At 31.2% G+C, this 21288-nt stretch overlaps 1 protein-coding gene across 1 annotated transcript in view; it reads left to right on the forward strand.

Annotated features, from left to right (window-relative positions):
* The first annotated feature begins 17088 nt into the window (after positions 1-17088).
* LOC127726384 (uncharacterized) overlaps positions 17089-21288 on the forward strand; it is a 205871-nt gene continuing 201671 nt past the window's right edge. Inside the window, exons 1-2 of the mRNA XM_052233781.1 lie at positions 17089-17190; positions 17781-18397. The gene's annotated coding sequence lies outside the window, so the exon portion shown is untranslated. The remainder of the gene's footprint in view (positions 17191-17780; positions 18398-21288) is intronic.

Here is a 21288-nt window from a genome sequence, read left to right on the forward strand (position 1 = left end):
TTCCATTTTTGCTAATGATTTCAACTTTGAAAAAAAAAAAATTAAAAGCTTAACCATTTAGACTGACTTTGTATTTATATATCATTTACACTCTAGAATTGAAATTTAAATTAAGTTTTGCAAAGATAAAAAATTCCTCAATGGGAATAGATTTCTTTTGTCGTATTTGACACAACTTTTTGAAATTTTAGGTCCTCAATGCTCTTCAACTTTGTACTTGTTTGGCTTTATAACAGCGTCACTGATGAGTCTTATGTAGACGAAACGCGCGTCTGGCGTATTAAATCATAATCCTGGTACCTTTGATAACTATTTACTATTCCTCCTGAGAGCAGTTACACAATAACTGACTTGCTCAACTTATGTGGACTCATTCACCATTAAAGCTTATTGTGGCAACCTACATTTGGTAAATTGTGAGTCAAATTGCTCTCTCATATTATTGTTTACTAAACCAATTGTCCATATTCAATATGATGTGTACATCAGCAGGAATACTAATGATTCAAAAAAATCAAAAATCAAAATATTTTCCTTTCCTTTCTTTAATATATCAAAATATTTGAATTAATTTTTTTCTTTGGCTTTATTCGACTTACTTAATCTTTAACCTGGGAAAAACTTTCATTCGGTTTTTATTGAATATAAACTTAACTATAACTTGTCTTATAGAAATACTTTTCATTTTTCCCATCACACGACTCTCTTTCATCTGAATTTCCACCTGGCATTGCCCATTTCAGTTATTCTGTCTCTTGTTCTTTACCCCAACTTGCTCATGCTCCATGACGTTTGTTGACGATATAATGGTTCTGGTGTCGCATTATCTGTATCCTCTAGATCAGTAGAATGACTGTATAACATGCTCATTGTTTTAGGTTTTGTAGTGATTGTATAAGGAGGTTTACCATGTGATGAACAATTGTTAGAATATTCGGTAGTACATGTGACTAGATGTGAATATTCTTTTTTCGAATGTTCTGTAGTATTCTGATGTAAGGAATTACTTTGAGAAAGCCATTTATTTGAATGTTCTGAGGTACTTTGTTGCATGGATTTACCATGAAATGATCCTTTGTTCCATTGTTTTGTTGTATCAAACTGTTTTTTTTTTCTTATGATAAGCTACTCTCATATCCAGCTCTTTATGAAACTTTTCAAATGCTTCCACCGCTCCTTTCTTAGATATAAACCTCACAAAGATCATACTAAAATGATAGGGAATTATTACAGTAGTTATAAGACAATCCCTGACATGAAAAGTTAAATGACAATACCAAAAATCCCTGGTGAGTTGTTGAAATAAAAACAATAATAATTAGTTAACCATTAAAAACTTTAAAAGACTTTAAACTTTTATCATATTTTGTTATTTCTGTACTGTATTCATTCCTTATTTTAATTTACTAAATTATTCCGGGAATACATAGAAATATTCTACCCACATCATCAAAGGCTTCAAAAAACTAAAATCACGAAAGAATTTGATTCACTATATATCCTGTTTTACTGCTCCAAAAGAAATTACAACAGAAATCAATATGATATTCCTTTTACAGTCATCATCATGACTTGGTTGATTGATATAATGTGCCTGGGTCTCAACATACTTGTGACATGTTATTGTGGTGTTAGATACGTAGATACCAGAATAGAAAAATTAAAGTAATTCAGATTTGGTGTTTCATACTGCTGCACCTGTTGTATTTAGCTAAAGGTTCTTAAGATGAATAAATTTAACACTATTTTACTAAAGACATCATTGTTTTACATTCCAAGTCGCATATTTTAGAAATATCTATTAAAAATGGAATTTCGGCACACTCTCACAGTATTTGTTTTACATTTTCTGTTTCAAAGCAGTAAAAAATCTCGAAGGATTATATAAGAATATAAAACAAAAAACAAAAATTACAAATAAAATAATATTGATTACGCTTCTTCATATTCTTATAAAATAAATCTCTATCTCTAAAGCAGAAACGAAATTTCATTTTGTTGGTAGATATATTTATATGTCTTTCAATCTAGATTTAGGGATCAACGACTATTCAAGGCATCAATGTGTCATGCTTTCTTTTGGTTCTCTTTGACCTTATTACAATTATGTCAGCTTGAGATTTCAGTAGCTATCTGAAGTGCCCCTATCAATAAAGAAATGAAACGATTCACATGCTCAGTTTTACACAAATTTGATATGCATTCAGTTGTTCATTCTAAACAGTTTTTAAAACATTGGACAGTTAGGAGGGTCTGAATGTTTTCCTGTAATTTTATTACCAATTTTAACACCCTATCCTTAGGAGGATCTGAATGTGTCATCCTGTAATTTTATTACCAATTTTAACACCCTATCCTTAAGAGGTTCTGAATGTGTCTTCCTGTAATTTTATTACCAATTTTAACACCCTATCCTTAAGATCTGAATGTGTCTTCCTGTAGTTTTATTACCAATTTTAACACCCTGTCCTTAGGAGGATCTGAATGTGTCTTCCTGTAATTTTATAACCAATTTTAACACCCTATCCTTAGGATGATCTGAATGTGTCTTCCTGTAATTTTATTACCAATTTTAACACCATATCCTAAGGAGGATCTGAATGTGTATTCCTGTAATTTTATCTACAATTTTAACACCCTATCCTAAGGAGGATCTGAAAGTGTATTCCTGTTATTTTATCACCAACTTTAACACAATATCCTTGATGATAATACAGATGTTACGGATTTAATGTTTGTCAAGGATAAGGGAAAATAATATTAATAAAAATATAATACATTTAATCTTACATATTCCAGAAATTTAGCAAACAGTATTTAACAAATGGACAGTGGTATACTCCATATAACATTGGATCTAAATTGTACGAGTCTGTGGAGTTGTGAAATAAAATAAACAAAGACAGCAACACACCTAGCAACAAAACCAAATTTCCATACAACACAAAAGGAGTTCGTTATTTACATTGATTCGCTATTTCATAAATATCTATAGGTATAAGTATTGCATGTAACAACGACTGTAAAAAGAGCAGAAAAATTGGATCATTCCAAAAAATAATGAATTACTGTTACTTACCCTGGGGTAAAATGAACCTCTCTGAAGTCATTAATCATATTGAACTCAGCAACAGTCGACAAAATGACAGCAAACTGGATTTTTATTACATTTATTAATGTCTTTATTATAGCAATGAAGGGCCATAAATCCTGAATAATCTAGGATATAGAGCAAAGAATTTATACACAAAATGAATCAATCTTAAATGGAATGTGTTATATTTTTAATTTGTATTGGAATTTATGACATGAACCCCTCTTGTCAGTGTTGTGTCTGAACTGTTCAGAAATTTTGGACCCTTAACAAATGATTTATACATATATGATACCAAACTGTATATCTGAAAAAATATTTTTATACAAACTACAGTGAAAAGACAAAATATCTTTAATTTAAGGACCACTGGAAAACACTGATTACCATCACACTATCCATCTAACATGGGTTGAAAGTTAAAGGAAGTGCAGTGTGTATCAAGAAAAAAAATGTTGAGTATATATCAAACGTAGCCAAACAACAACAAAATCCAAGAATTCTAAGAGGGCAACATACATTCTTCAATAATATATAGGTGTAGACAAATATACTTTTCTAGTCAAACCTCTATATTCATTTTCATTTCTAACATCCACACTTGCTTTGAACTGTGTGTAACAAGTGTTTTAGAATTTCAATATGCAATGTTAAAACATGTGTTTGACTATTCCAATCAGTGATGATGTTTAAACCTTTTGTAAAAGCATCTTAATAAAAGTGTTCTGTTTCCATTGATTGTCTCCATGTGTACTGATATCGTATTTACATCCTTCATCCTTCTATCTGTGTTAGGGGATATGCTCCTGTTACACCACTGTCCCTGGATAGGGGAGGTTTGAGCGCCGTCATATTCGTTATTACCTTGCCACAAGTCAGGAGCCTCTAATTCAATGGTTGTTTTTGGTTGTTACATGTTTTCTTCATTTATAGTTTGAGCATATATCACACCCTTATTTTTTGTCAATAAAATTGTTTCACAATATACACTTTGTTTTTTTCCCTTATCTCTGGGATAACACATGCTATAACATCCATATGAACCTGCTATAATTCATTATTTATAACATTATATTGGTACCTGAGATGAGATTCCAGGTGGTTCATTATCTCTAGGATAACACAGACTGTAACGTCCACGTACATCTGGCTTTAACTCATTATAACAGGAGTCATTCTCTGTTGTAAGTCTTGATGCTGATGTTGTTACTTGGCAACCACCATCTACTTTCTTCTCTTTAAATGTTTAATAAAATTTAAAAAAAAACAGTATATTATTGATTCAGAATTTATTGATTTATTGGTTGTAGATGTGACATCAGCCAACATTGGTTATAATTTGACCAAGATAATATCTGAGATGAAATGTATTTTGAAGGTAATGATAGTTTTTTTATTGTGTTTGATAATCTTAATGGTAAGCTTCTAAATTGATATTTCTGACATGCTATATAAAGTTTTAAGTATGTATTATAGTATGTATATTACTAACAAATATTAACAGCTGTATATATGTATATGTCATTACTAATGTTGACAAAGGTTTGGATATGGTGCCAGTACTTGATGTTATTTAACTAACAAATGTCAGGAATGCAACAGATTTGAATAAAAAAAATTTTTTTTATCAAACTTGACCTCCATTTTGTCTTTAATAACAACATCTTGAAATTTAAGTCATTTTCCTATTTATCAAGAACCATTACTTTTCTGAATATTTAAAGTGAAAATCATAAATATTGAATTTGACCTCTATTTTATCATCAGTAACGATATATAAAAAAATTGAAAAGCTTTGGTTGAAGGGTTTATAATATATTGCACTGAAACAACATAAAGCAATTTTCCAATCTATCTAGGACCATTACATCTGAATGGCAAAAATGAAGTTAGTAAATATTGAGCTTGAACATCATTTTGTAATCAGTAACAACATCTTAAAATTTGAAAAACATTGGTTAAAGGGTTCATTAGATATTGCTTGAAAACAACATAAAAGCCAGTTTCCAATCCATCTTGGATCATTACATATCAACGGCAAAAGTGAAGTCAGTCAATAGTAAACTTGAACTCCATTTTGTAATCAGTAATAACATATCAAAATTTGAAAAGCATTGATCAAAGTGTTCATATGATATGGCAAGGAAACTGTTGGCATCTGGGATCATGCCTTTTGAAAAAGATTATCTTACACACTGGAGAGCGATTATCTTACTTAGACTCAAAAATCAACCAATTAAATAACAGGATTTGGTGTTCGAGCACATTTTTGTAGTGCGAGTAATGAGTTAAGTTTAATGACCAGAAGCCTTGGTGTCATACCTTTATCCAATAATGCTCCAGATAAACGAACTTTTATAAATCTTCCTCTGTGACAGGTATCATTTATTGTTCTAACACAATCTTCTGCATGGGACAACTGTCTGAATTTAACAAAAGTAAACCTGCAAGAAAAATATTTATTTTCAGAATATATGTTTACTTAATGGTCATATGTGATTTTACAGATCACTTTAGAAGACCGCACATACCTAACATGAATGATTTGATTATTTCAAATAAAAATTTCTTTATTTCATTTCTCTCTGAGTCTAAGATTGTGATTGATTATTTTTGACTTGCTAATTTGGTTCTTTTCTTAGTAGGAATGTTCTTGAAAATGGTTCCCTTTGTTTTTTTACCTTATTTCAAAATCAGAATGACTTGGGTTTTACAATCATACTTCATAAACCATCTCCTTTAACTACTGAGCACAATGAAATCATATTTGGCATCCATTTGAAAAACATCCTCCTAAAAAGCCAACCAAATGTGACATCATGACGACATCATGCATCAAAATCTTATTTTTTAATGTTTGAGATATAATACACATACTTGAATGATTTATACATCTAAAAAGGATTCAGTGATCCCTTAAAAGGTCAACAATAAAACAGACATTTCAGTGGAAATGCCAATTCATTTTTAAGACTACTGGCTCTTAATAGCCTGAACCACTCACCTGCCAAAAATATGGCGTTTTGATATTCATTTTCATTATCACCTTTTTTGGTCATGTGACTTATCTTTATATCCTACCTTGATGATAATTTATGTTGTTTACAGTTTCTCTCAATCTATTACAGTTTTCAATATATCAGGTCAAGATGCTAAAATTTGTCCAAATTGTCATATACTCATTTAAGAAGTCACTGACAACTTCATTAGCAAACTTGACTTTCTGAGCATGCCAGTTAGATTTTCTCTCTTGGTTTTAAAGATACCAAACAATTACTTGTATTAAACTGTTATGTTCTTCTTTTAGCCATGGTTGCAGTGTTGCTTCTTTAGATACCCAAATGATCCTTCAGTGTGAGTTTTGTTTGACAGAAGTTGATTTTTTTAAAGTTTACTACAACAGACAAAGACAAGGATGGACGTTAAGTGATGGCAATAACTCATGTGGCCCATCGAGCAAGGCGAGCTAAAAAAATTAATATAAAAGATTTCCAGGAAAGACATTTCAAAATAAATAGTTGCAATACTTTGTAATATCTATGTGCAGCTTATACTTCTTATCAGCAAAACCTTTCTTTACAATCAGGGGCTCAAATAGGGATGGAAAATAAGTGTATTTGGTATCAACTTTTTAATTGCTATAATGGCAGCAATCTCAGCCGCAGTATAAAACAATATTAGGTCAATGACAGAAAACTTGGAAATTTACATGACCTAGTTTCTTGTACAATTTCAGGATATCAACCTGTTATGTATAAGGGTGAAGATTCCTGAAAAGTTCATTAATAAATAAAATTAATAAATGATAAGTGATTATGATAATTCATACAGGCACATCAAGTCATCGAGATAAAATAGTGGAGAGTTGTCCACAAAATAATATTTTACACAGGAGTCTCATCTTTTTTCTTATTCGATAAAACTTAATCGTCTATTAAACTAAGTACTTACACGTTTCTTCTATCATCCTTATTTGTTCGTACTCTCACAATTGTAGGGTGCAAATCTCTTACTAATTCTTCAATATATAAATGAAAAAAATATCTTATTAGGAAAAGCAGTGAAATCAATACTAGTATATAAAAGTTTCTCTTAAAAAAATAAATCCAAAAATTATCTTGGGGATAACACGTGTTCATGTCTGTCTAAATAAAACTATACCTTGATCTACGACTCATTTAAATGATATACATTATTGTCAGATAGAAATATACACCTTACACTGATTCTATCAATCAGGTAGTTGATCATTCATTTAAAGGAACTGAAAACTGGGTTCTCAATGCTATTCAAATTTGTATTTTATTTAGCCTTTAACTTTGGTTACTGCACCATTAACTAAGGTCAGAGTCATAATAATTTTCGTCACACAGCCATTTACAACTCAATTACATTGATTCTATAAATCATATATAGAATTGCTCTAATCACAAACACAAAGATGTAGCATTCATCTTTTTATCCGAAAAATGAAATAAATACCTGTAAATATAAAAACAGGAATTTCTTGACAAAACATATTCAAACTAAATGGGTCATAGTTCTCATAAAAAGATGAAGTTATAGGAATCCATGTTAAAAATACTGTGTAGTCATTTATTGTCTTTAGATCTAATTTTTGGGGATTTTGCGAAAATCTGTATACAAACTTATAAACAAGAGTGCACACGCTGAAATGTCTCGCCTTCTTGACTGACTATTGATTTTATGTTGATAGTCCTAAGCTTTACTACAACTATCACATAAACTTAACATGATCCCAGAAAATGAGGTCAAGGTCAGATAAACCAAACTGGAAAGACGTGTACACCTTACAATCATTTCATACACCCAATATAGTTGACCTATTGCACATAGTATCTAAGAAACAAACTTAACCAGGAAGACTTAACATTGATCAATGAACCATGAAAATGATGTCAAGGTCAGATGAACCCTGCCAGACAGACATGTACATCTTACAATCATTACATGATTTAAATAAAGTTGACCTATTGCATATAGTATCGAAGAAACAAGCTTAACCAGGAAAACTTAAGATTGACCAATGAACCATAAAATGAGGTCAAGGTCAAAGTCAGATGATAATTTCAAGACAGACATATATACCTTACAATCACTCCATACACCACATATAGTTGACCTATTGCTTATAGTATTAGAAAAACTGACCAAAACACAAAAACTTAACTTTAACCCCTGAACCATGAAAATGAGGTCAATGTCAGATGACACCTGCCAGTTGGACATGTACACCTTACAATCGTTCCATACACCAAATATAGTAGACCTATTGCTTATAGTATCTGATATATGGACTTGACCACGAAAATTATCCTTGTTCAGGTCAAGTGAAAACTGTCTGACAAGCATCAGGACCTTGCAAGGTACGCACACACCAAATATAGTTAACATATTACTCATTATAAGAAAGAAATTAGGAATACTAAAAACCTTAATTTTTTTCAAATAGTCACTCAACCATGAAAATGAGGTCAAGGACAATGGACATATGACAGACGGAAACTTCTTAACATAAGGCATCTATATACAAAGTATGAAGGATCCAGGTCTTCTACTTTCTGAAATATTTAGCTTTTAAAAAGTTTGTTAATGTTGCCGTGGCCGTCGCCGCCGGATCACTATCCCTATGTCGAGCTTTCTGCGACAAAAGTCACAGGCTCGCCAAAAATGTGTTATTCGTTGAATGTTTTGATTCTTGTTTCACCTTTACCCATGAAATACTAAAAATTTGGTGTCCCACAAAAATTATTGACTTCTCAGTAATTAAAAAACCTGTAAAAATATTTGATATGTTCGTGCAAAGTTCCAGCTGAAAGATCTTACAAATATTATATATTCCCGATGACTTTAAGGATAATAAAGTTTGCTACTTGGCTTATTCTAATGGAGTACACAATTCTCAGTTGGTGCTGTATGCAAAATTATATCAAAATTTAAGAGATTTCTTTAGGAAGTATGATTCAGGAATGTAATATCTAGAAGCTCCGAGGAACCTGAATCGCTCTTATGGATTGGAAAATGGGGAATATAAAGTTCAAATTTGATTTATATTTCACTTATAAAAATAAGAAGATGTGGTATGATTGCCAATGAGACAACTATCCACTAAAGTTCAAATGAAGTGGATGTAAGCAATTATAGGCAACCGTATGGCCTTCAACAATGAGATAAACCCATACCATTAAGTTGGCTTTAAAAGACCCAGACATGAAAAAATATGTCAAACTTGAATTTAGAAAACTAACAGCCTAATATTTAACAAAACAATTATGACAGACATGAACCAAAGACAACCACTGAACTACAGGCTCCCGACTTGGGACAGGCACATAAAGAATGTGGCGGGATCAAACATGTTTGTGAGAGCTCAATCCTCCCCTTAACATAAGACAGTGGTGTTACAGCACAACATAAGAACAAACTATAATAAAATGCACCGCAAGGCGCAGCCTGATACGACCGCAGAGGTCAATCAAGCTTGATACAGCTCTGAATTTGAATTATGATTAAATATTTAATTTTGGACCCTTTTGACCTCAATATGGAACAATTTGATAACAGGGTCCTGAAAATCCAATATCTAAATACAAGGTTAGAAATTAATCATATCAAAGAACCCCATATATTAAATTTTTGGACCCCAATTTGGACAGATTCAGCATATCCAAGTACACTAAGAATTCAATTAATTTATTTATTAATGGACAATATGAGCTAAGTTTTACAGGGGTTCCCTTCATAAAATATATATATATATATATATATATATAGCATTCTGAAAAGTAATTAATGCAGTATAACATACAAACCAATCCCGAAGTTTTTCAAAAAAAATACCAAAAAAAATGAATCAAACAATTTCAAAAATATCATTCCCAATTAATACAGTCCTATAGTAATCCCCAAGAAATCGCATCAAAATGATGATGGATTTAAAATCAGCTTATCAGCCATACCACTTAGAAAACACAAAATTTTCAAATAAATTTGTCTCCAACTATAAGTGTGTTAGTTGATGAATAACACATGTTTTGTTTTCCTGATAAAAGGTGGTAATTGCTGCATGAATGAATCAATAGTAAATACAAAACACTTATAAATTATCCATATTCATAAATGTAAATATTTTAAGTTAATAACAAATGTAAATATGTAATACAAATTGTGTTTAGTTTTTATAGTGGGGCAAAAATTTCAATGTTTTTTCAAATAGTAATAATGATAATAATACACGTAATAATAATTCTTTATTTAAAGAGGGTTACATAGTTAGCTGTAACACTAATCTTCCATGAGGCCCTCATGAAATACATTGAAATATAACAAACAAAAATTTAAAAATAATCAAACAAATACACACATTAGCTAATGTGTAGGGAATTAATACATCACAAACTTCCTTTATTCATTTTAATATTTGATTTCCATGATTAGTTATAAAAATGTTAGAAAAAACAAAATTTCAGTTAACTTCATTGTTCATGTCCTGGAGAGGTAATATCAGAAACTGGACATAATTAACAAACTCAGCTTTTTTTTTAAACATCTGATTGTTTAGTTATATTATCTGTAGCTTTATCAGCATGAGATGACAGATTTACAAATCTACTTAACCATTCTAAAATATAATAATGAACTGTAAATTTCAAACTATATGATGATATATCTTATTTTAAAGTCATATGAAACTTCAAATTTAAAAAAAAAAGTTGAATATGTTTATATACTTGTACTTGAATGGCTATTTTACTCTAAAAGGAGTAAATGTGAACTGTTTTAATGAAAATCTCTTACATTATCAAAATCTTCATAAATGTACCGATATTTAATTATTGACTTCCCAAACACTATATATAGCTAATTCGCCGATATTTTCCCGTATGCGTGTCCTTAACCACGAGAACTCTCGTTATAACTTCGGCCACCACACAGCGCACAATTGATTTAATACAACAAATAATTCACCAACTGTTAAGGAATATTTAGATTAACAAATGGGAACGCATGGAAAATATAAAAACAAATGTCATGGCTCTTTCAATTCAATTATCTATCACGTTTTCCACGTGCTCTGTTTTTATTGTTAATCAATGTTATGATCTGGTAAACTTCGGCAACAAACTCAAAATTTAATTAGCTTGCGATCAACAACAACTGAATGAAATATTCTTTGTCGATAAAACTTTATAGGTGTGTAATAAATATAAAACACGTGCAAGACTTAGTTTAGTATATATATGCATGCATTGGTTCAATAATTTCGATAATATTTAAATTTCAAGAGACTCGTTTCAGATGACTTTAACAATGACTCTACTTATAATTTCTATGAATTGTGTAATACAGCTCTGCTTAAATATTTGATATAGCATAATTTCTGACATAGAATGAATGTAGTATACTACTGTTGCCTTTAAAAAGTACTTAAATAATTTGAAATTGGACATTTACCAATCATGGTCCTATATCCAAAATCTAAATACATTGTTGGAATCAGCATATCAAAGAACCCAAAGAATCCATTTTTTTGTTGAATTCAAACAAAGTTTCATTTTGGACCCTTTGGACCTCAATGTAGACCAATTTGATCACGGGACCCAAAATCAAAAATCTAAATATACCGTTAGATTTAGCATATCAAAGATCCCCCATATATTCTTTTTTTGTTGAAATCAAACAAAGTTTAATTTTGGACCCTGATTTGAATCAACTTGAGAACTGAGCCCAAAATCAAAAATCTTAATACACTGTTAGATTGGGCATATCAAAGAACACCAATGATTCAATGTTTGATGAAATCAAACAAAGTTTAATTTTGGACCCCAATTTGGACCAACTTGAATACTGTGCCCAAAATCAAAAAATCTAAATACACGATTAGATTCAGCACATCAAATCATTTTTTAAAATCAAACAAAGTTTAATTTTGGACCCTTTTGACCTTATTGTGGGCCAATAAGAAGACAGGCCCCAACATTAAAAATCTAAATACACAGTTAGACTCAGTATATCAAAGAACACCAATAATTCAATTATTGATCAAATCAAGCAAAGGTTAATTTTCAACTCTTTAGACCTTATTAATGGACCATTCAAAAACAGGGCCCAAAATCCAAATTCTAAATACCCGGCAATATTTGGCATATTAAAGAACCCCAAGAATGCAAGGCTTTGAATTTAACACCATTGGCATTGGTAAAGAAATATGCAATTTATACAAAGTATTGTTTTTGGCCACTTTTTCCTAAACCTTTAGGGTCATAACCCCCCAAATCAATCCTAACCTTCCTTTCTCGGAATAAAACCTTATGGCACAGTTATATAGCAATTCTTAGACTTATACCCAAGTTATTGTCCAAAAACCATAAAATCCTAGGTTTTTTGGGCCCTATTCAGCCTATAACTCCAAAATCAATTCCAACCTTCCTTTAAAGGTATGAAACCTTGTGGTAAAATTTCATTGAGATCCAAACTCTTATACACAAGTTATTGTCCTGAAATAAGAAAACTGGTTGTTTTTGGCCCCTTGTTGTTGCCTAGTAACTAAACAGCTACGGCAGTTACCTTCAAAATCAATCCGACCTTCCTATTGTGGTATGGAACCTTGTGCTGAAATTTCATAGAGATCCATACACTCATATATGCTCAAGTTATTGTCTGCAATCCAGAAAAATACTTGTTTTGCCCCTTTTTTGGCCCTTAAATACTAAAGTGCCAAGACAAAAAACCACAAAATCAATCCCAACCTTCCTATTGTGATATGGAACCTAGTGTTAAAATCTCATAGAGATCCATACACTTAAACTCAAGTTATTGTTTGTGAACCAAAATGTCTTTGTCCCCTTTTAAGCCCCTTTTTGGCCCATAATTCCTTCCCAATTTGGGTCATGCCCATCAAAATCAATTACAACCTTCCTTTTGAAGTATGGAACCTTGTGGTAAAAATTCATAGAGATTCATGCACTTATACACAAGTTATTGTCCTGAAACAAGAAAAATAATTGTTTTTTACCCCTTTATATCCCCTACTTACTAAACAGCTGTGACAATAACCCTTAAAATCATTCCCAACCTTTCTTGTGTGGTATGGAACCTTGTGCTAAAATTTCATAGAGATCCATACACTTATACTCAAGTTATTGTCTGCGAACCAGGAAAAAAGCTTGTTTTGGACCCTTTTTGGCCCTTAATTACCAAACAGCTACAACAATAACCCTCTAAATCAATCCCAACCTTACTATTGTTGTATGGAACCTGGTGTTTTAATTTCATGGAGATCCATACACTTATACTCAAGTTGTTTTCTGTGAACCAAATATGTCTTCTGAAAACAAGAAAAATGCTAGTTATTGGCCCCTTTTTGGCCCTTAATTACTAATTCAATATGACAACAACCCCAAAAATTAACCCCAATATTCCTATTGTGGTGCGGAACCTTCAGCTAAAATTTCATAGAGATCCATACACTTATACTCAAATTATTGTCTGCGAACCAAAATGTCTTGGGCCGACAAATGTCTTCGGACAACGACGCAGACATCGCCATAGCATAATACGAAAGCAAAAATGGTCGTATAAAATCTAGTTGAAAATGGCTTAACTCATCAGATCGATACATATTTATTTCAGTTTTCAAGACAAAAGCCAACTATTGAAAAATGGATAATTACTCAATAAACAAGTCAATTGGTAATTTTTGCTATGTATGACCTTTAATTTTGTAGTTCTATATTTTGCCTTGCTGGTCATTTACTGTAACAGTTTATACTTTTCCAAGATAAGAGCTAAACATGGTTGTAAATAGACGAATAGTTTTTATGAACACTTTATGTCCTACATCCTGTTGATATTTTGGCATTATACAAGACCATGTGATTCTCAGACTGTTTATGACATCTTTACACTAAATTAATGTGTTGTGTACTGAATGAAATTTTAGTTTGTGAAAAAAGGGTGGTGCTTAGTACTAGTCTGATGAGTTAATCATTTTCCAATTATTTTTTAGAGTCTGTTCCTATGTTGGGCTGTTATACCGCTTTCCTAGGTTAGAAGAGGGTTGAAAGCTCATTAAAATGTTTAACCCCGCCACATTCTTTATGTGATTGTACCAAGTCAGGAGCCTGTTATTTTGTGGTTGTCAGTCCGACTCATTGGTTTTTTTTTATTGTTTTTAGAATACATCAAGCCGTAGATTTTCTCTTTTGAAATGTTTATATTTTGTTATGCTGGGGCTTTAACAGCTTATTACTACACGATATGAGTTTTGTCCATTGTTGAAGGCCATACATCTTCCTCCTTCTGTCTTTGTCAGATTGTTGTCTATTCTCCTATTTTTATATAAAAGGACAATAAATCTTTGAATGACTCAATTAACATTTTTCATGTTGACCTATTTGTTGAACTTGTTTTTCTTATGTAAGCTAAAAATTAGGAAAAAACTGTCACTGAAGTGTAAAATTTCATCTAAAGAGTCGAATGACAATTTCGATAATGTTTGATTCATTTATAGATTTTTTTTTTCATTATAGTTTTAATGATAAAAGCTGAAAACACAGAAAAAAATAAAAATAATTGTTTGTGGCAAAAAATTATTGGGAGTAATTCAGATTTTGATGAAATTTTGTACACTTTACGTAATAAATGCAAACAACTTCAGGAACAGTACTTTGATATTGATATGTTAGGTAATATAATGTGACATTACATGATATTATGCATACACATTACCATTATGCTGATTTCCTGGAATCTGGTTTACCAACAAAGACTTGGTATGTTCAGTACATTCCTGATTTACTAAAGAGTTATCTATCTTGGGAGATGTGTCTACATCTGTATGCTTCTCTTGAAGCTGAAAAGAATCTTTCACTGCAGTGTTGGGAATATTTTGTGAACTGCATAGCGTCTTGGCATTCCTCAAATTGGTCTCAATCTCTGTTGGTGTACTTGGTAGTTGTGAATTGGATGTAATGGACTCACAATCATCACCTGGTACACCAAGTAAATCCTTCATAGACTTGGAAAAACTATCTGGAAAAAATACAAAACATTTGACAATGCCATCAGATGTTCTATAACTATGTTGAAATATATAATTATATTGATGTAAGCCAGCTTTTATGTAATGGTTGATTGATTGTTTGCCATCTGCTGTATACCTCACAAGCGCAAAGATTATTAGTAATTGAGAGGTTTCAGCTCGTTGCGTATTTCCACACGACAGATTTTTTTAACCAGACAAAAGGACTTCCATTACACAGCGTTAAAAAGCAAATACTTATACAATAACTAACACATAACACAATTGGTATATCAAATATTCTTTATTTTAGAGAGTGGTCTTCAAATACACATGAACAAAAAAAGTGGTCTGGGCATGGTAGTCTAAAGAAGACTATTTCAGCAAAAAATCTTGACCAAAACAAATCGTTTGGGACCGCATTGAAATTATAAATAAGATCAGTTACGTTATATTCACATTGGTTTATACCTGTTTTTAGGTTTTAGATCTCTTTACTGAGTGGGCCACCCACAAGAGAAAAGCCTAAACTAAAAGAATTTCTAATTGTCTTTTCTAGTTTAAAATTTGGGCTTAAACTGCATCTTACACATTTTGAGCAAAACAGTATAAAGCCTAATAATTTGAAGGGACATGCATGAATTTCGAAATTAAAATTAAACACGAGATTTGGAGGAAAAGGCAGTAATATGATAGCCCTGGATTGCAAGGGTTCCAAACTATTATTTCTAATAATGAAATTAATTCTTAATTGGTATTTTTCTTTTAACGTGGAATCCCATTTATATTTTTAGATGCTTCCATGCTTGATCATGTAATCAATCATGTGTTTAAAGGGGCATTAGCTACGATATATAGAAAAAATAAAAATATGTTTTTTTTTTGTTCAATCATTAACGAAAGTAAAATAGTGATATAATAATTCGTTTTTAGCAGCCAGTTAACTTCATTTTTTTTCAAAATAAGCGAAGAAACATCGCTGATGAATTATTCACCTGTAAGTGAATAATTCGACCTCATTGAATCCGTATTCATGTGACCTTTAATTAAACCCCTTAGCTAGAGATGGGTTACGCATGTATTAGGCCTGTTCAGCTATCAAAAGGAAAAGAATGTCAACATTGGAAGAGAAACAAGGGTAAACCATTTGATCGATTTATTCGATCCACAAAAACTCTTTCTAATACAGGTGAAAACGATGATTAATTTATTTTTTTAACCTATAATATGAAATCAAACAGACATAGAAAAATCCAATTGCAAGAGTTCACTACCTATGTTTGTGTTTATATCGGTTATATGACCGTCGGCAGTCTTTGGATGTCACCTCGATGGTTAATTAGATGGCGTCTAGACTAAAATACTCACGAAATGCTGAAACATATAATCGTGTTCATGCATCGTAAATTGTTGATTTTAGACATTTTATAATTTGGATATAGTTTTAGTATGTTATAAGTCAAATATGAGAATTTGAGTCAAATCAGTGAACATGAATTTGACAGCTAATGCCCCTTTAATAAGCATGTAGTTCCCAAAAAAGAATAATTTATTTTGTCCATCTTTGCAATTAGTCCTCGGGTACAGCTCTTGTGAACGACATGTTCAATAATCTGTAAAAAAAATAAAACTGGTATCAACTGAAAGATCTCTAGAAGTCATTTAATATAATGATATAGACATTATGGTGACCTGTAGTTGTTTACCTCTTTGTGAATAGTTCTATCTCATTGGCAATCATAAAAATCTCATAATTTTTATAGTATGCTCATTTTAACATTGTATATTTTAAACTCATTACATTTGGTGATGTTTTATGAAATACTGCAAATGTAATAAAACAGTATATTGAATTGATTCAAACGTAAAAATTATTCTATTTGTAATATCAATGAAGTTTAAATATAAACACTGCCTCCAATGACATGTGATTTTAATTCTAAATATAGTAAAGGGTATTTCCAAATAGCAGTTAACAACGGCAATTCTTCCTATCCATTTTGTCTACTTCAATGTAATATATTTACCAGAAACAATCAGCAGATAGACTCAGGTTGGTAAAAACTTCAGATACCTCATATTTCTACCATTTGTACCTTTTTAACCTTCAATTTTACTGTATTTAAAATTAAAAACTGATTAGCTCTCTGAATATCAATGCAGCAAATATAAAAATAGAATACAGTCATAGTATAAAGGAACAAAATATTTAGTTTCTACTGCATATGATTTCTATAACTGAAATTACTACCTACTAAACTAATATCTTGAGTAACTGAAATAAACAAATTTTTCACTTCAGAAAACCATGAAGAAAGATTAAGTCTACATCTAACATTTGCCAAACACAAATTTTATAGCATCCTGTATCTATATATAAAAATCATGGATTTCATTCATGTTTTCTCTTGTAAAATTCAAGATATTTTTACAAATTTTCCCTGTCCATACATACTAAACATTGTTATGACTTGTATTATGGTACATTCACTTCTTTTTTTAAAACTATATGATGGACCAAAACGACTGTTGACGTTACTTCACTATTTGTTCTGTTATTTAGGAGATTGTAAACCCAGTTTTTAGAGAGAGGCCTCCAAATGATAGAATTGTCTTATGTGTTTCTTGCTTTTTTTATTGTAGGATGGATAGAGATGATCATAGACGTTACTTCATAGTTGGTTCTGTTATAATGGAGATTGTAACACCAGTCTTCAGACAGAGGTTAGAAACAAACTACAAAAGTAAAAGGTTTGGATGTCTACAGGATTTCATCAAAGGTAAACCTGTCATACACATCCTGTTTCATCTCCGCATCGGAATATTAAGTGTTGTGTGGATAGTACCAACTGTAGGACTACAGCCAATGGGATTTATTGTACACAGAGAATCCAGGACCACCCAACCAACCCAGCCATCTCTGTCACTGCTTGTATACAACTAATAATGTAAAATTAGATGATCTTGACATCACCTTGACTAGTTTGATTCTACTGAACTGCTGCAATCTGACATCAAATGAAGAGATATTGATTAAAGAACTAAGGAAATGTAAGAACAACTACCTTAGTCACAACACAAAATGTGCCATAACTGAAAAAGAGTTCCAAACACTATGGAAAGACCTAACGACATATGTCCTTCAACTTGACCCCAGTACACAAGATGAATTCATAAGGATAAAGAACAGACCATTGGACGAATCATTGTGCAACAAATATTTCGTTTGTCTCCTAGACATTCACAAAAAGCTAGAAGATGTAAGCAACTTATTTTTTTTTTACTATCAAATACATATTCCTGGCCAAATCATACCACAAGTACTAAAAGGCAGCATATTCAAATTCAAAATCCAAGCTCCTATTTCTATTTTTTATTATATAAATATTTATATATGTCAGAGTCAAATCTATGTTCGGCCTCAGGTCTATGTCCTTTTCTACGGTTCTCTATCCCATGACGTCATGACACTCAAATCTGTGACCCTTTGTTTATTTAAATCCGTTTCCTTGGTAAAGTAGATTTTCAGTTGAAATGTGACGTGAATTTAAACAGACACATATACAATGCGTCGGGTTGATAGCGCTCAACCCTACCCTAAACTGGCCATTGGGTAACAACACAATATTATAATGAACTGTAAAACAATATCTTTTTTAGATTTAAGGCTCAGTTGGAAAGGGCTGGACTCATCAACTCGGAACAAAGCACACAAGTCAGTTATCCAAAACACACATAGAAATGTAAAAAAGAGCACAACTATTTTACCGTTTGGCCTTCAATACGTTTTTATAACAAATATATTTACACGTTTAAATATATTATAGTTTACTAATTCTCATGTCAATACAAGGTACAAGGCGTGACTTGAAAAGGACACAGCATTTAGAAACGAAAGTACATGTGACGTCAATGACGCAATATGGAATAAGGCTTTCATATGTTTACGTTAACAAGAATAATTTCATGTTTATCTTTGTCCTAATTAATGATATGTAGTGATGTGTGAACAATGCCGACTGTGAAAATAACAGTCCACTTTCTCTCAACCACAGCCAATGGGACTAACTGTACATCAAGAATACAACGTCAATCACTAACACTGCAAGTATTCAGCCAAGTTGTCAAACCAGATGACATTGACATAAAATTGACAAGCAAATGAGAAATCCTTGATTACAGAACTTTGGCAGTCTAATAATACTAGTTATAAAGAAACAAGAAAACTGGCAATGCCAAGAAGGGTCAAGCTTGTGTGAGGCTCAAAAACAAATTTTTGATACAAACAAACCAAAACATTTAATAGAAATTATTTTTTTTTTAAAGAATGAACAAAATAAAAATTATTCAGCTCATGTGCACTGCAAATATCAAATCTGAACTGACTATGAATGTTTTATGTAGTATGCATTTATGGCAGTCATTTTAAAATTGTTGTGGACGAACAATTTTTGACATAGGAAATCAATTTTGACTAGTATATTGTATCTTTTAATCAATTTTCAACAAAATCTTGTAGCAAAAAAAAAGGTGCTTCGTTATATTGGTGTTTTTTTCAAATACTTTTCACTGAATAAAATAACCCTGAGAATCCATTTGGAAAAGCATATCAATATTGTACCTATATATCAACTTGTGTTGCAATTCTTTCTCAAAATTTGAGACTCTTGAACAAAACAGAGTTTTTTATCAGATTTTTTTTGTTCAATTTAACAAAAATTTCTTTTTGTCATTAATGGAATAAATTATAAATTTGGAATACGCATTATACCAATATTTCAATTTGCGTATCCTAGCACATAAAGAAGTTTCTCGAATTTTTTTTTTTACACAAACATCAAGTAAGGAATGGAAATTTGACACCTGGGATCAATTTTGAATAGCATATTGTTGCATTCCAAATACATAAAGATGTATCTTAACAAATTTTACCACATTTTTTTTTCCAATTTCACAAGAATCAATTTTCATCACAGTAAATTAAATTTATGAACGAAGTTTACCTTTTTTTTCAATTTTTTTTAAATCCTAACAAAAAACATTTTGTCATAAGGAGAAGGTATGAACAGGCCAATTTTTGGCCCATTGAATTCAAAATAAAAAAGAACTTTAAATCTACCAAATAACATCCTTAAAATGTTCATAAAACATATACAGGTAAGTCTGTCAGACATAAGTTTGTTTTTTTTTTAATTATGTCTTAAATAGTGGCATTAGGGCTTTTAACTTCTTGCATTTAGTGCAAAACTGCAAAAACTGCCAAAATAGGCTCATTTTAAAGATATTCTCACCAATTTTCGAATATCATTGGCTTTACCCTGTAGAAAATACGACACACAAATGTTTATGAAAACTGCATACCAAATATCATTTACTTAACCTTAGTAGTTCATCTGAAACTGACCTTATCATAAACTTTAACATATACACCATGCAAAAGTTCCAAAGTCAACAGACACACTGTGCTGATAAGCATTTTTATTCAGCCAATTGGAATTTAACATTAACAATGTTGAAAACAGACAAAACAGAACTGCCTTCTTTTTGGCTGACTTGAATATTGTTTTAATATATGGTTGTAGTTATCGCATTTTTTTTCCTTAGTAACTCTTTTAAAAACATTTTCGGACGTTAATCAGTAACTCTTTTTGGACTAGCCAAACATTACCATTAACGATTCCAAACACTTAATAAAATCAGCAGAACAAATGTTATCCCCTTTTAGATTAAGTATAATATCATAACGTTAGTACAAATTTCTGTTTATAGTTGTCAATAAAGACTTTTTTTTAACTAATAAAAAATGTCCAAGGTTAACACTTAGAATAAGACAAAATAATAGCATCGCCCCCTTTCAGTAAATGACAACGTGATACAATAACATATTGTCAACCTTATGATTTGTCCAAATATAATATGATGATTTAATGTTAGGCCAGGCCAACCTACAGATTTGGACATCATATTTTTAATTCTTGAAACACTTACCATTTAACCAAGCTCTTTCAATGTACAATAACGTGTTTATTTACAACATTTATTAGCAAACATGCAATCAGATTCATGTTCACCGTTACTTTACATTGATTTAGTTATGCATCTCAATATTGTTCCTTTGATCCTTGTTATTGAATAATTAAATAAAATTTTA

The sequence above is a fragment of the Mytilus californianus genome, unplaced genomic scaffold (assembly GCF_021869535.1).
Source record: "Mytilus californianus isolate M0D057914Y unplaced genomic scaffold, xbMytCali1.0.p SCAF_17, whole genome shotgun sequence".
In the NCBI taxonomy this organism is placed as follows: Eukaryota; Metazoa; Mollusca; class Bivalvia; order Mytilida; family Mytilidae; genus Mytilus; species Mytilus californianus.